Below are 13,176 nucleotides of genomic sequence, written 5' to 3' on the forward strand. Positions count from 1 at the left end.
CCCTCACCGCATCCCCCTGGCCCTCAGCACATCCCCCTGGCCCTCACCGCATCCCCCTGGCCTCAGCACATCCCCGCTGGCCCTCACCGCATCCCCCTGACCCTCAGCACATCCCCCTGGCCCTCACCGCATCCCCCTGACCCTCAGCACATCCCCCTGGCCCTCACCGCATCCCCCTGGCCCTCAGCACATCCCGGCTGCCCCTCAGCACATCCCCCTGGCCCTCAGCACATCCCTGCTGGCCCTCACCGCATCCCCCTGGCCCTCAGCACATCCCCCTGGCCCTCAGCACATCCCTGCTGGCCCTCAGCACATCCCGGCTGGCCCTCACCGCATCCCCCTGGCCCTCAGCACATTCCCGCTGGCCCTCAGCACATTCCCACTGGCCCTCAGCACATCCCCCTGGCCTCAGGACATCCCCGCTGGCCCTCAGCACATCCCCCTGGCCCTCAGCACATCCCCCTGACCCTCAGCACATCCCCCTGGCCCTCACCGCATCCCCCTGGCCTCAGCACATCCCCGCTGGCCCTCACCGCATCCCCCTGACCCTCACCGCATCCCCCTGACCCTCAGCACATCCCCCTGGCCCTCAGCACATCCCCCTGGCCCTCAGCACATCCCGGCTGCCCCTCACCGCATCCCCCTGGCCTCAGCACATCCCCGCTGGCCCTCACCGCATCCCCCTGACCCTCAGCACATCCCCCTGGCCCTCACCGCATCCCCCTGGCCCTCAGCACATCCCCCTGACCCTCAGCACATCCCCCTGGCCCTCACTGCATCCCCCTGGCCCTCAGCACATCCCGGCTGCCCCTCAGCACATCCCAGCTGGCCCTCAGCACATCCCCGTTGGCCCTCAGCACATCCCCCTGGCCTCAGCACATCCCGGCTGCCCCTCAGCACATCCCGGCTGGCCCTCAGCACATCCCCCTGGCCTCAGCACATCCCGGCTGCCCCTCAGCACATCCCGGCTGCCCCTCAGCACATCCCCCTGGCCCTCAGCACATCCCCCTGGCCCTCACCGCATCCCCCTGGCCTCAGCACATCCCCCCTGGCCCTCAGCACATCCCCCTGGCCCTCAGCACATCCCGGCTGGCCCTCAGCACATCCCCCTGGCCCTCAGCACATCCCCGCTGGCCCTCAGCACATCCCCCTGGCCTCAGCACATCCCCCTGGCCCTCACCGCATCCCCCTGGCCCTCAGCACATCACAGCTGCCCCTCAGCACATCCCCCTGGTCCTCAGCACATCCCGGCTGGCCCTCAGCACATCCCCCTGGCCCCCAGCACATCCCCGCAGCCGCTGCTGGCCGGGCCCGGCTCCCGGCAGCCCACAATAACAAAGCTTTTCCATTCCTCAGCGCCGTGGGACGCGCGGCCATGGAAAACAAGAGGCGGCTCCAGCGCCAGGGCTGCGCTCAGACTAAACAATGGCACAGCCCCGGGCTGTCCCCGCGCAGGGAGGGCAGGCTGCGGGCACGGGCTGGGCTCGGCTCGGCACAGCACGGCTCGGCTCGGCACAGCTCGGCTGGGCACGGCGGGGCTGGGCACGGCACGGCACGGCACAGCACAGTATGGCACGGCTCAGCTCGGCTGGGCACGGCGGGGCCGGGCACGGCTCGGCTCGGCACGGCATGGCACGGCTTGGCACAGCTGGGCACGGCTCAGCTTGGCAGGGCTGCCAGCATGGCGTGCTGCTGCCTCTCCATGTGTGGGCTCAGCTGGCAGGAATGGAGAGGGGTGAAGGTCCCAAGAGGACTGAACCCCTCAGGAACCTCCTCACCCATCCTTGCTGAGGGAACATGAACAAAAACATTCGTTGGATTTCGTCCTTTTCTTTGTTTTCCCTGCTATCTTTTTAATTAGGATAAAAGCTGTAATTGGTAGTAGGGGAATTCTGAAAACCTGGCTCCTGGCAAGACAGGAGCAAGTCTGCACGTTCCTCTGACTTGGCACATGGACAATCCATCAGGCTCACACAGCCTGCTTGGAAGAGCCCGAGTGCTCCGTCCTGCTGCTCAGGAAGGAGTGATAGATATCTTCATTAAAAACAATCTCAGAGGGAAATGATAGAATTCTTAAAAACAAGCAAAGTGATGGGAATTGTGCCCAAGGAAAGGAATTTTTGACCATGTTATTTTGTAGGTTTTATTTATTTGTTGTCTGTATATGGATGGATTTTGGGGTTTAAACTAGACTGTTAATTTTGAGAGTGAAGCACACCGGTATGTGCCAGTCATGAAATGGTCCTTGTCGATGATCTGGTTCATGGTTGGGGGTCAGAAAAGGATCTTTGTTATGTACAATCATAGGATCATGGAATGGTTTGCATTGAAAAGGACCCTAAAGCCCATCCAGTTCCCCACCCTGCCATGGCAGGGACACCTCCCAGTGTCCCAGCTTGCTCCAAGCCACGTTCAGCCTGGCCTTGGGCACTGCCAGGGATCCACGGGCAGCCACAGCTGCTCTGGGCACCCTGTGCCAGGGCCTCACCACCTTCACAATTCCTTCCCAATATCCCATCCATCCCTGTTCTCTGGCAGTGGGAGCCATTCCCTGTGTCCTGTCCCTCCATCCTTGTCCCCAGCCCCTCTCCAGCTCTCCTGGAGCCCCTTTAAGCCCTGGAGGGGGCTCTGAGCTCTCCCTGGAGCTGTCTTTTCTTGGGACTGAACACCCCAGCCTGGCTCAGAGCAGAGGGGCTCCAGCCCTTGGGGCATCTCTTGGACCTCCTCTGGGTTCACTGCAGCAGCTCCAGGCTGGGGCAGCTCTGCAGGTGGGGTCTCAGCTGAGGGGACAGAATGCCCCTGCCCTGCTGCCCAGCCCAGGGGGGCTCTGAGTGCCCATGGCCGGGGCAGGTCCAGCTCTCAGCCAGCAGCACCCCCAAACCCTTCTCTGGTTTTCAGCTGTTTTACAGCACCACATGGCAACAACGGGATCTGAATGTGACAATGGCACAGGTATACAGATCCCAGCCTAAATATTGCTTGGAATCTGGAGAGAGAGGAAACTTCCTGACTGTCTTACATAGTCTCCAGGATCCCCCTCTTGCAAGGCCCTGTAGCCCCTTTTCAGACCACATCCCTGCTCCTGGGCTCTCAGCAGCACATCCTGCTGCCTCCTTGCTGTGCCCCTTTGGGATGGCTCCTGTGGGTGGGTTTCCAGCTGGAAGGGTGGGCTCAGGGGGGAGATGATACTGATGCAGGGCCAGTCTCCCCAGTGGCACAGGCTGGCTGGGGTGCAGGATGACTCACCAGGCTGTGGCACATGTGCCCAGCATCTCTGTCACAGCACAGATGTTGGTCAGAGAGGGGACAGTTGTTATTGTCAAAATGCAAATGAGTAAAATTATTGTTTTGAGAGACAATTTTTAGGGGAAGGACATGCAAATTTACTTTCCATTCTGATTGTGCATTAGTATTAAAATGCAATGTTTGAAAGCCAAAACAAAGGAACATTTTAATTTGGGACTCATCAGATGGTTCCTTCTGCTGGGATTAGCATCATATACTTTGCATCAAATGCTCTAAGTTTGAAAAAACTCTGGTTTTCAAAGAAAACAAAAAGATGTTCTTAAATGCCAGCCATTTCCAGGGATTCTGGCTGCTGTCAGCCGTCCTTAAGTGACTGGTCTGGTGCTGAACACTGAACAGGGCTGGTGGGAATAGGCTTTGGGGTTCAAATAGGATGTGTGGTTGGGCTCCCTCCTGGATGCTGCTTCAATTTGGCTTCTAAATAGCTTAGAAAAGTTTGGATGTTAAGGAAAATTTCTTCACTGGAAGAAATGGAAGGGTGCTTTTGCATTGGAAGGGTGCTCAGGCATTGGAAGAGGCTGCCCCAGGGCAGGGGTGGCATCACCATCCCCAGAAGGATTTAAAAGTTGTGTGGATGTGGGGGTATGTCTCAGTGATTGCCTTGGCAGTTCTGGGGTATGGTCAGACTGGATGATCTGAGAGGACTTTCCCACGTTAACAAGTCCATGACAAGCTGGGCCAGGGTTTGCTCTGAGGCACAGGACCCCAGGTCTGGTGGGACCCTGAGCTCCCCTGGAGGGTGAGGACAGCCCTCAGCAGCAGGGGAAGGAGCGGCTCTGGGGGCAGGAGCTGCTCGCAGGTGGCTGATGGAGGCTGTGCTGAAGGGATGGCTTGTGTTTCTCTCCTTGGCTTTCCATATAAAGCCCCTCCAAATAAAACCTGCCTGTCTGCAGCGCTCGGAAGCAGCTGTGCTGCTTATTTAACACACTGTGAGGTATCTCCGTCCTGCTCCCCCTGCTTCCCTTCTCCTTCTTCCTTGGAATACCGACCTGCCTCATGTTGCAGACCAGAAATAGAGACTGGCCACTGACTTGCTAATTGTAATGCAGCCTGATAATGCCAGTTATAATTAGATCAAGGTATCCAAGTCCTTTTGCTGGCAGACGTTTCTGTGACCCTGTTATCACACTTTAAATAGAGGATCCCATCTGCTCTGCCCAGCTTCTGGCTGCAGAGCCAGGACCTGCAGAGCCCAGCTTGGTCCTTTCTAGGGAACCCAGCCCAGCATCAGTCCGGGTGCCTGCATCTGCTTGGCTTGTGAAGAGTCAGGCTTGGCACAGCAGTGCTCACTGACAGGCTTTAAGCACTGATTATGGCTCCCAATATCTGGCAAATGTCAGTGACCACTGAGACTTTTGTTGTTATAAAATCCCTTCCCCAACTCCCTGGTGAACATGGCTGTGTTGGGCCAGTGAAAGGGGCTGCCCTGGGCTGTGGTTTTCAGGGGCTTGCACTCTGACCCATCTTTTCTTTACTGTTTTAGGGTAATCAGAACAATGGCTCATGTTGAGGTGAGCTGTGGTAGGGGGAGGAATGGTTTGGAGTCTCAGGATCAACTTGTCTAGAGCTGCAGCCTCATATCCTAGGGCTGTCAGACATCTCTCCTTGTTCCCTTCTGATGAGCCCTCTACATTCTTTCCTTACCCTCTCATGCAAGTCCTGTCACTCTTTCCCCATCTGCAGCACCCCCGGGGTCCCTCTCCCTGGCCTTGGGAAGCCTCAGGCTGCTGCTGCCCAGCTGTGCTGCCCTTGAGCACCCTCCCTGCTGGGCCAGAACAGGCATCCCAGCTCTGTCCCACCACACAGGGTGCTTTGGGTGTGCAGCTGTGTCCTCAGCAGTGGGTGAGCCAGGCCCTCACACAGCTCAGCCCCTCAGCACTGCATGAACCTTCTCTGCAGCTCCTTCTCTGCAGCACCACCCAACCTGCTCATCACATCCCCAGCCCTCTGGGACAGCTCATGGAGAAGTTTGGTTGACTGGATGTGCCCGAATTCATCACTTGCTCTCAGTATGGCTGCCCACAGTTGCTCTGACATTCTGTCTGATCTGCCCTGAGCTTGTCAGGGAGGGAACTGAGACCCCCTTGAACACCAGTGTGCCCTGGGGGAGCAGAGGTTTCCTAATGTCATATCCTGCAGGCAGGCCTGGGGCTGTCACAGCAGCAGAGCTCACCAGCTAATCATGGCTGAGTCAGCCTGAGAAGTGGGACACTGAAATCCCAAAGGAAAACCAGAGACTTGGAGGAACTGGCTAAGCCAATGCTCCATCCTTTGGGTAGGAGCCGAACCTCCAGAGATGTTCTGCTGCTTTGCTAGCCCAGCTGAACTCCATGCTGTTCCATGGGGAAGGCACCTCACTGCTGTGTTCTGGTGGACATCATCCTAGATTCCCATTTCACAGAATCCTAGAAATCTTGGAATGGTTTGGGTTGGAAGGGGCCTTCATGATAATCTTGTTCCACTCCTGTACTGTGGGCAGGGACACCTCCCACTGTCCCAGCTTGCTCCAAGCCCCCATCCAGCCTGGCCTTGGACGCTTCCAAGGATCCAGGGGCAGCCACAGCTTCTCTGGGCACCCTGTGCCAGGGCCTCACCACACTATAAGCAAATAATTTCTTCCAAACATCTAATCTAAATCTCTCCTCTTTTACTTTAAAATTGTTTCTCCTTGTCCTATCACTATAAAAAGTACCCAAGTAAAAGGGCATGCTGCCTGTTTTTCAGTCCTGGGCAGTACCTGGGGAGTGGGGGCTGAGTGGGGTGCAGCAGAAGTGCAGTGTGCCATACACACGAAGGAGTTCATCAGCACAAGCTCTGGGTGGGTGACCCTGGCACGCAGCACTGGTCACGTGCAATCATCATCTGTCCCCAAGCTAAGGAAACACATGGGGGTCCTCAGGCAGGATCCTCAGCACTTCCCAGCTCACCTGGAGCTAAGGTTTGGGCTTGGGGAGTCCCTGTGGGCAGCATCCTGTGTCAGTCCCCAAAACAGTGATGGAAGAGTTCAGTTTGTGGTTTGTGTGCCCCAGTCATGGGCACTGCTCACAGGTTTGGGAGATTGAGCAGGAGGAATGTCAGCAGAGTGGAATATGTGTCTGTCTGCAGCTCAGCAGACTGCCTGCCTGGTCACCCATGAGTCCCTGAAGGTTGGACACCAGTGGCCCAAAGTGCTTTCCCTCTGCTGAGGGCAGGGGCAGAGCAGCCTGGCAGCATGGGGGGTCTTGGGGCTTCCTCCTCCAAAGCTCACCTGGGGACCCCAGAGATTTTGGTGAGACTCAGAGCAGTTTTCACCGTTCCTGCTTCTGCTTTCTGCCCTTCTCAATGGGAACGGGTAGTGAGGCAGGGCCATGCAGTGTTTGGTGACCTTGCATTGCATCAGGGGTGTCACAGCAAACCCAAAGCAAGTGGAGGTGAGGCATCGCTGCCTTCTGCCTGTAGTTCCTCCACAGCTGAGCCTGGTGCTCCTCACCTGAGCCTGATCCCGCTCACCTGAGCCTGGTTCCCCTTGGCTGGGCCCTGTGTCCCTCGTCCCAGCCCGGTACCCCCATCTGAGCCTGCACAGGCTCCTGGTTATGTAAAGCCACAGCAGGCACAACCAGGAGATTCTTCAGTGTCGGAATCTGAGTCACATGGGGCTGTTTTATTTCCCCCTCTGCTAATCTCGTTTCTATAGAAACAAGATTGGGAGGAAAAAAAAATAAAAGAAAAAAAGAGCCAAGCACAGAGCAAACGAGAAACCTGAGGTGATGGGTGAGGGAAGCGGAGGTGGCAGCTGAGGAGGTCAGGCGACGCAGATGGGAGCAGGGACCCCGCTCAGGATGGGAGTGTGCACAGAGGGGACGGGGACTCTCCCGAAGAGACGCCCCGGGATGAGCTGCTGCTCTGGCAGTGGGTGAGCCGAGCACCAAGAGAAAAGGGAGCAGAGGCTGTGCAGGTGAGTGAGCATCGCTGGCGCGGCTCGTGGGCATCTGTCCCTGTCCCTGTCCCTGCAGGGCACAGCTGGGCATGGCTCACTGGCTCCTGGCCCTGGCTGCTGCTTTGGAGGCACTCTCGTGCCCGGGACCGTGGTCAGTGGGAAGGGTGCCACCGGCAGCGGGGCTCGCCAGAGCGCTGTGCACAGCCAGCACTGACTGTGCGCTCGTGGCCGTGAGGGCTTCCAAACCCTCTCTCTCCCAACAGACTGCTCCTTGCTTGGGAAGAACCTTTCCAGCTTTGGTTATTTTCCTTCTATTTGATCCTGACTGTACCTGTGCAAATAAGCTGCTGACAGCAGCCGAGCCCTGCCGTCAGGGAGTGCAGGGCTCTGTGCCCCCAGCACTGCTCACCCCGGGCACAGCCGCCCTTCCCCAGCCCAGCTGCAGCCAGGATCTGCTGGGGGTGAGCCCAGCTCAAAGCTCTTTGTGCAGGGGCTGCTCCCCAGGGATGAGGACCAGCTGAAACGCTGCTTGTTTGCCTGGGCTGCCTGTGGCTCGTCCCAGGACTGTTGCCTGTGCTGGTGGTAGAGGCTGGGAGCTGCCTGCCCACATCTGGGTTAGTTCAGAGCCACAGGCACGTGCTGGCTCCCGAGTCTCAGGATAAGGAGTGTGCATGCAACAAGTGGGAGGTTTTCCTGCCTGGATGTGCTATCTTGTGGGATGGATGGCTGATACTCATGTGGTGCTGAGGCTTTGGCTGGGTGGGTTGGTGGGGCAGAGGTGTTGCTGGTGCTGGTCATCCTGTGCTGGTCATCCTGTGCCTGGGACCAGCTCTCTCGTGACCTCGGCCGTCCCTCACCCGTGGCTTGGTGCAGTTGTGCCTGCATGGCCCCTGGTGTCCCTGCACGGCCCCTGGTGTCCCTGCCTGAACAGCCCCTGGTGTCCCTGCCCTCCAGCCGTGGCAGAGTGCTGCAGGTGCCAGCTGAGGTACCTGGGCTCCTGCGGGCACATGTTCACCCCGGCGGCTGCAAACTGCCAAAAGGCTCTAGTGGATCACCACAGGGGAGGGAGGGAGGGAGGGAGGGATGCGGAGCCCAGGGATCAGGATTGTGCTTGTCATCACTTCCCAGCTGTGGTGTGGGGAATGCGGTGGTGACTGCGAGCCCCGGCCGGATCCACGCCTGTGTGTGGCGGGTGAAGCTGGAGGATGGAGCCGGTGCCTGTATATTTCTGTACTGAGCTTTGGGCAATGTCACTGCTCATCCGCCTGCCCGGCCAGCGAGGGGGCGGAGGACGCTGCTTCAGCCCCTTGTCCTCATCCCGGGGCAGCTGAGGGATTTGTGCGCTGGGTGCCGGGGCCGGGGCCGGCTCAGCGAGCTGCTGGAGGCACAGGCAGGATGGGGACAGGCTGCCAGCCCTCCATGTCCGTGCCCTGCCCACCTTCCCCAGTGCCTCGGCAGGCTGGGGGCTTTGGCAGTCACTCCTGTGGGGTTGGACTTCCAGGAAACGCGTGGGGTGAAGGGATGGATATGGGCTGTGTCACACACTGGGAGCTGTGCCCTGGGCTTAGCTGCACCCTTCCCCGTGGCCAGGCTGGCATGCAGGTGCTGCTCTGGGTACTCTGCTCATCCTGCTGGGACTCTCCCAGGCTCTCAGCACACCCCAGGCTGGGGACAGCACAGTCCCTCTGCCTCTGCCTGTCCCTGCCTGCTCTGTTCAGGGTGCTGGGTGCCATGGCTGGTGCCAGGAGGGAGTTTGCCATGCCAGACCCTGCCCCTCCCTGTGCCTGAAGCAGTGGGCTTAGGGGACAATGTCACACCAGGCTGTGCAGTGGCTGTCCTGCTGTTCTGGGAACGCCAGCTCTCTGCTGTCCAGAGCTTTGGAGAGAAGGGCCGAGGACGGATATTGCTGCAAGAGCCTTCAGCACTGATAATTATTTCTGGAAAAAGATGCCGTGTTCTGACTTAAATGCTGACATGGGACTCTGAACACGTGTAATCTGGCTGACAGATGGCAAAGTCATAGAGGTGTGATTTATGATACAGCACAGTAGCTGAACAACCTTCTCTGGTTGTCAGGAGACAATTCTTCCCGGTGCTGCAGTTGATGTTCCAATTGATGGCTTTTCCCACGTGTCCCCTGGGTGTGTGGGGACTGCCTTGGCAGGTGCCAGCTGTGCCCAGTGTGCCAGCCCTGAGTGCCAGCCCTGCTGCTCCAGTGCTGAGCTGCTGCAGAGGTGCTGCCTCTGAGGCAGGCTGGGCAGGTGAGCCCGGCTGGACCTGGGGCAGTGCTGTGCAGGGGCAGGGCTGCCCTTGTGCCCATCCTGTGGCTGCCATGAAGCTGGCTCAGGATGACAGTGGCACCTGGGGCTGCCTGTTCCCCAGAGCAGCCCTTGTGGGGCTGAGTGTGTGGTCCTGATGGGGGAAGGCACCCAAATCTTGCCCATCAGATAAGCACAAGGGGAAGGATGCTGACAGCCACAGGGAGTCTGTCTCACCTGTGTGCCCTCTCCGTGCCTCAGTTTCCCTGCTTCTGCCTTAACATCCCTAATGCTGATCCTTCTTAAGGGACACGGACATCTGTGAATGTTTGGAAAGCACTTGGGCAGTAACACTGTGGTCTCACAGCATCGCCCTCCCTGTGCTGGGGGCTCACCCCCACTGCCCCCGCACAGTACCAGAGCTGTGGGAGCCCCCAGCCCTGGGCACAGCATCCTGGGAGCATCCCTGGGCACAGCATCCTGGGAGCCCCCAGCCCTGGGCACAGCATCCTGAGAGCCCCCAGCCCTGGGCACAGCATCCTGGGAGCATCCCAGCCCTGGGCACAGCATCCTGGGAGCATCCCTGGGCACAGCATCCTGGGAGCATCCCAGCCCTGGGCACAGCATCCTGGGAGCATCCCTGGGCACAGCATCCTGGGAGCCCCCAGCCCTGGGCACAGCATCCTGGGAGCCCTCAGCCCTGGGCACAGCATCCTGGGAGCCCCCAGCCCTGGGCACAGCATCCTGGGAGCATCCCAGCCCTGGGCACACCATCCTGGGAGCCCCCAGCCCTGGGCACAGCATCCTGGGAGCATCCCTGGGCACAGCATCCTGGGAGCATTCCAGCCCTGGGCACAGCATCCTGGGAGCATCCCTGGGCACAGCATCCTGGGAGCATCCCAGCCCTGGGCACAGCATCCTGGGAGCATCCCTGGGCACAGCATCCTGGGAGCATCCCAGCCCTGGGCACAGCATCCTGGGAGCATCCCTGGGCACAGCATCCTGGGAGCCCCCAGCCCTGGGCACAGCATCCTGGGAGCCCCCAGCCCTGGGCACAGCATCCTGGGAGCATCCCTGGGCACAGCATCCTGGGAGCATCCCAGCCCTGGGCACAGCATCCTGGGAGCATCCCAGCCCTGGGCACACCATCCTGGGAGCCCCCAGCCCTGGGCACAGCATCCTGGGAGCATCCCAGCCCTGGGCACACCATCCTGGGAGCCCCCAGCCCTGGGCACAGCATCCTGGGAGCCCTCTGAGCCCAGGGGACAGGGGCAGCTCAGCACAGGGGCTGGGAGCTGCCCCCAGCAGGGCCCTGGCAGAGCAGGTATGATTCATTCCCTTCTGCAGCACGGTTTATGTAAAGCAGCTCTGTATCAATTGCCAGATGATCTGTAATGTGCTCCTGGCTTCTAATTAGTGATGCTTCTGCTGGAGCTCTGGGGTCTGGCGGAGGTGAGGGAGGCTGGTTCATGGCTGGAGGAGTTGCTGGCAGCTCTCAGACGAGGTGTTGGGCTGTCAGAGCTGTCCCAGCCATTCCTGTACCTGGCCTGTAGCAGCTGGAGGTGGTGGCCAGCAGGTCTGGGGGTGCAGTCAGCACCCCAAGGTTCTTGGTCAGCTTCTGACCCACACATGGACTGGCTTGTCTGTCCTGCCTCAGGCAGGTCTGGGTACCCCCTGCTCTGGGCTGGAGAGCATCTATGGCCCGTGTCCCTGTGCCTTCCCTTGATGCCATGACTGGGGAGTCACAGCAAGGCCTCATGTTCCTGAGCACCCTGGTGGCTTCTCCAGCCCCACCAGCCCACCCTGCCCCCAGGACTGACCATCCTTCATCCTTAACCCTGATGACATGGGGCACGTGGCCCTGTTTTCGCCCACCAGCTCTTCTTTGGTTTTATCCAATCTGAAGGATGCAGTGGCGGCTCCTGCCGTGCTTGGGCAGGTGGGTAGATCCAGGTAAAGCCCCTGGGTGTGTGATTGTCCCCGTGGTGGTCATTGCCAGGGCCCTGTAGCAGCCCCACAGAGGCACTTGTGGCAGGGGCTGCATTCCTGCACCTGTGCAGGGCAGCGAGGCTTTCCCAGCCCCTCTCCCTGCAGGGTGGGAGGGTGGCTGGAATCCTGCAGGGAGAGTGCTGGAGGTGGGCTCAGCACAGCAGGGAGGGCAGGATTCTGCAGGCAGGCCCCACATAAACACCCTGATCCCTGCAGGCTGCCAGGAGCTCCTCTGGGCAGGTGGGAAGGGTCAGGAGCAGCCAAATGCCACTGGGGAGGTGCTGTAGGGAGCCAGCAGCCCCTGCTCCCGCTGCCAGCCCCATTGCTGGGCCAGCCCTGCTCATCCTGGTGTCCATGCCGTGCCTGGGGCTGCTGCAGAGCCTTGGCTGGCTGTGCCCACCTCTCACCCCTCCCCAAATGGGATCTGCTCCATCCCAGTGAGCTCTGACACCAGATGAAAGGGGAGTGAGGAGGTGGGGATGGGGCTGGTGCCTGGCTCTGCTCTGTGGGCACCAGGATCACTCCTCTTCATCCTCTTCCTCCGGCTGTGAGTGGGGGAAGTTAGGGTTTGGGTTTCTTGTTGGGTTTCTTTTAAGGCAAACCTCATCCTTTACATCAAAGTAGGATTTTTTCTCAAGAATGTAAAGAATTGCCCTGGAAGGTCTGAACAGCTCTTTGCTGGCAGGGACTGGAGAGACAAGAGCCCTCTCCAGAAAGCTGTCTCCACACCATCCCCAGCAACAGCAATTCATAAGCTGAAAAATAAATCAATAACCAGTTAATGAATTGAAGATGTCTGTGTTTAAAATGTATCAGGGAAAAAACTGTTAGCTGGTCGGGGCTGTCCTAATTACTGTGAGGAAAGGCAGGGAGCTCTCAGTTCTGAGAAACAGCTTCTCTTTTTCTCTTTCTTCGGAGGTATTCTGTGAGGAGAGGAGAGGAGAGGAGAGGAGAGGAGAGGAGAGGAGAGGAGAGGAGAGGAGAGGAGAGGAGAGGAGAGGAGAGGAGAGGAGAGGAGAGGAGAGGAGAGGAGAGGAGAGGAGAGGAGAGGAGAGGAGAGGAGAGGAGAGGAGAGGAGAGGAGAGGAGAGGAGAGGAGAGGAGAGGAGAGGAGAGGAGAGGAGAGGAGAGGAGAGGAGAGGAGAGGAGAGGAGAGGAGAGGAGAGGAGAGGAGAGGAGAGAGGGGATTTGCTTTAGCAGTGTGTGTAGGTTCAAAGTTCCCCCCAGCCCTGTCCTTCATCCCCTGGCACCTCTGTCAAATCCCTCCTGTCCCTTCCATGCCCGGCCCAGGCTGGCTGAGCGGTGGGAGCAGGTTGTGCTGGCACACGGATGGACGGGAGGCAGTGCCTGTGTCAGTGTGTGTGGCAGGGCTGGCACTCAGCCCCGTGCCTGGTCGTGTGCCCAAGTCTGGTGTCCCAGCTCCCTGGGCTTGTCCTGCCTTGCTCTGGGCTGGCAGCAGGGACAGGCTGTGCCCCGTGCCCAGCCTGGGCTCTGGGGGTGCCACCATTGGCACGGGGGCTCTGGGGGTGCCACCCTCGGCATGGGGGGCTCTGGGGTTGCCACCCTCGGCGTGGGGGGCTCTGGGGGTGCCACTCTTGGCACGAGGGCTCTGGGGCTCTGTGTGCCAGGGGGAGGCAGAGGGCTGAGGGTTTCTGTGGGGCAGGTGCCTTCCCAGCCTGTCTCAGCCTGTGAGCCCTGTGCCATGGGC

The 13,176-nt window shown here is 59.5% G+C and overlaps 1 protein-coding gene across 5 annotated transcripts in view; it reads left to right on the top strand.

The window, feature by feature from the left end:
- The window catches only part of LOC134426367 (ankyrin repeat and fibronectin type-III domain-containing protein 1-like), a 253,598-nt gene that overhangs the window by 196,787 nt on the left and 43,635 nt on the right, over positions 1 to 13,176 (top strand). For 2 of the 5 annotated variants that reach the window (XM_063171335.1, XM_063171336.1), the window contains exon 1: positions 6,992 to 7,240. The exons of the other annotated variants lie outside the window; for them this stretch is intronic. The gene's annotated coding sequence lies outside the window, so the exon portion shown is untranslated. Of the gene's footprint in view, positions 1 to 6,991; positions 7,241 to 13,176 lie in introns of those variants that run through there. 5 annotated transcript variants of the gene reach the window in all.

Source organism: Melospiza melodia, chromosome 18, assembly GCF_035770615.1.
Source record: "Melospiza melodia melodia isolate bMelMel2 chromosome 18, bMelMel2.pri, whole genome shotgun sequence".
NCBI classification, from domain to species: domain Eukaryota; kingdom Metazoa; phylum Chordata; class Aves; order Passeriformes; family Passerellidae; genus Melospiza; species Melospiza melodia.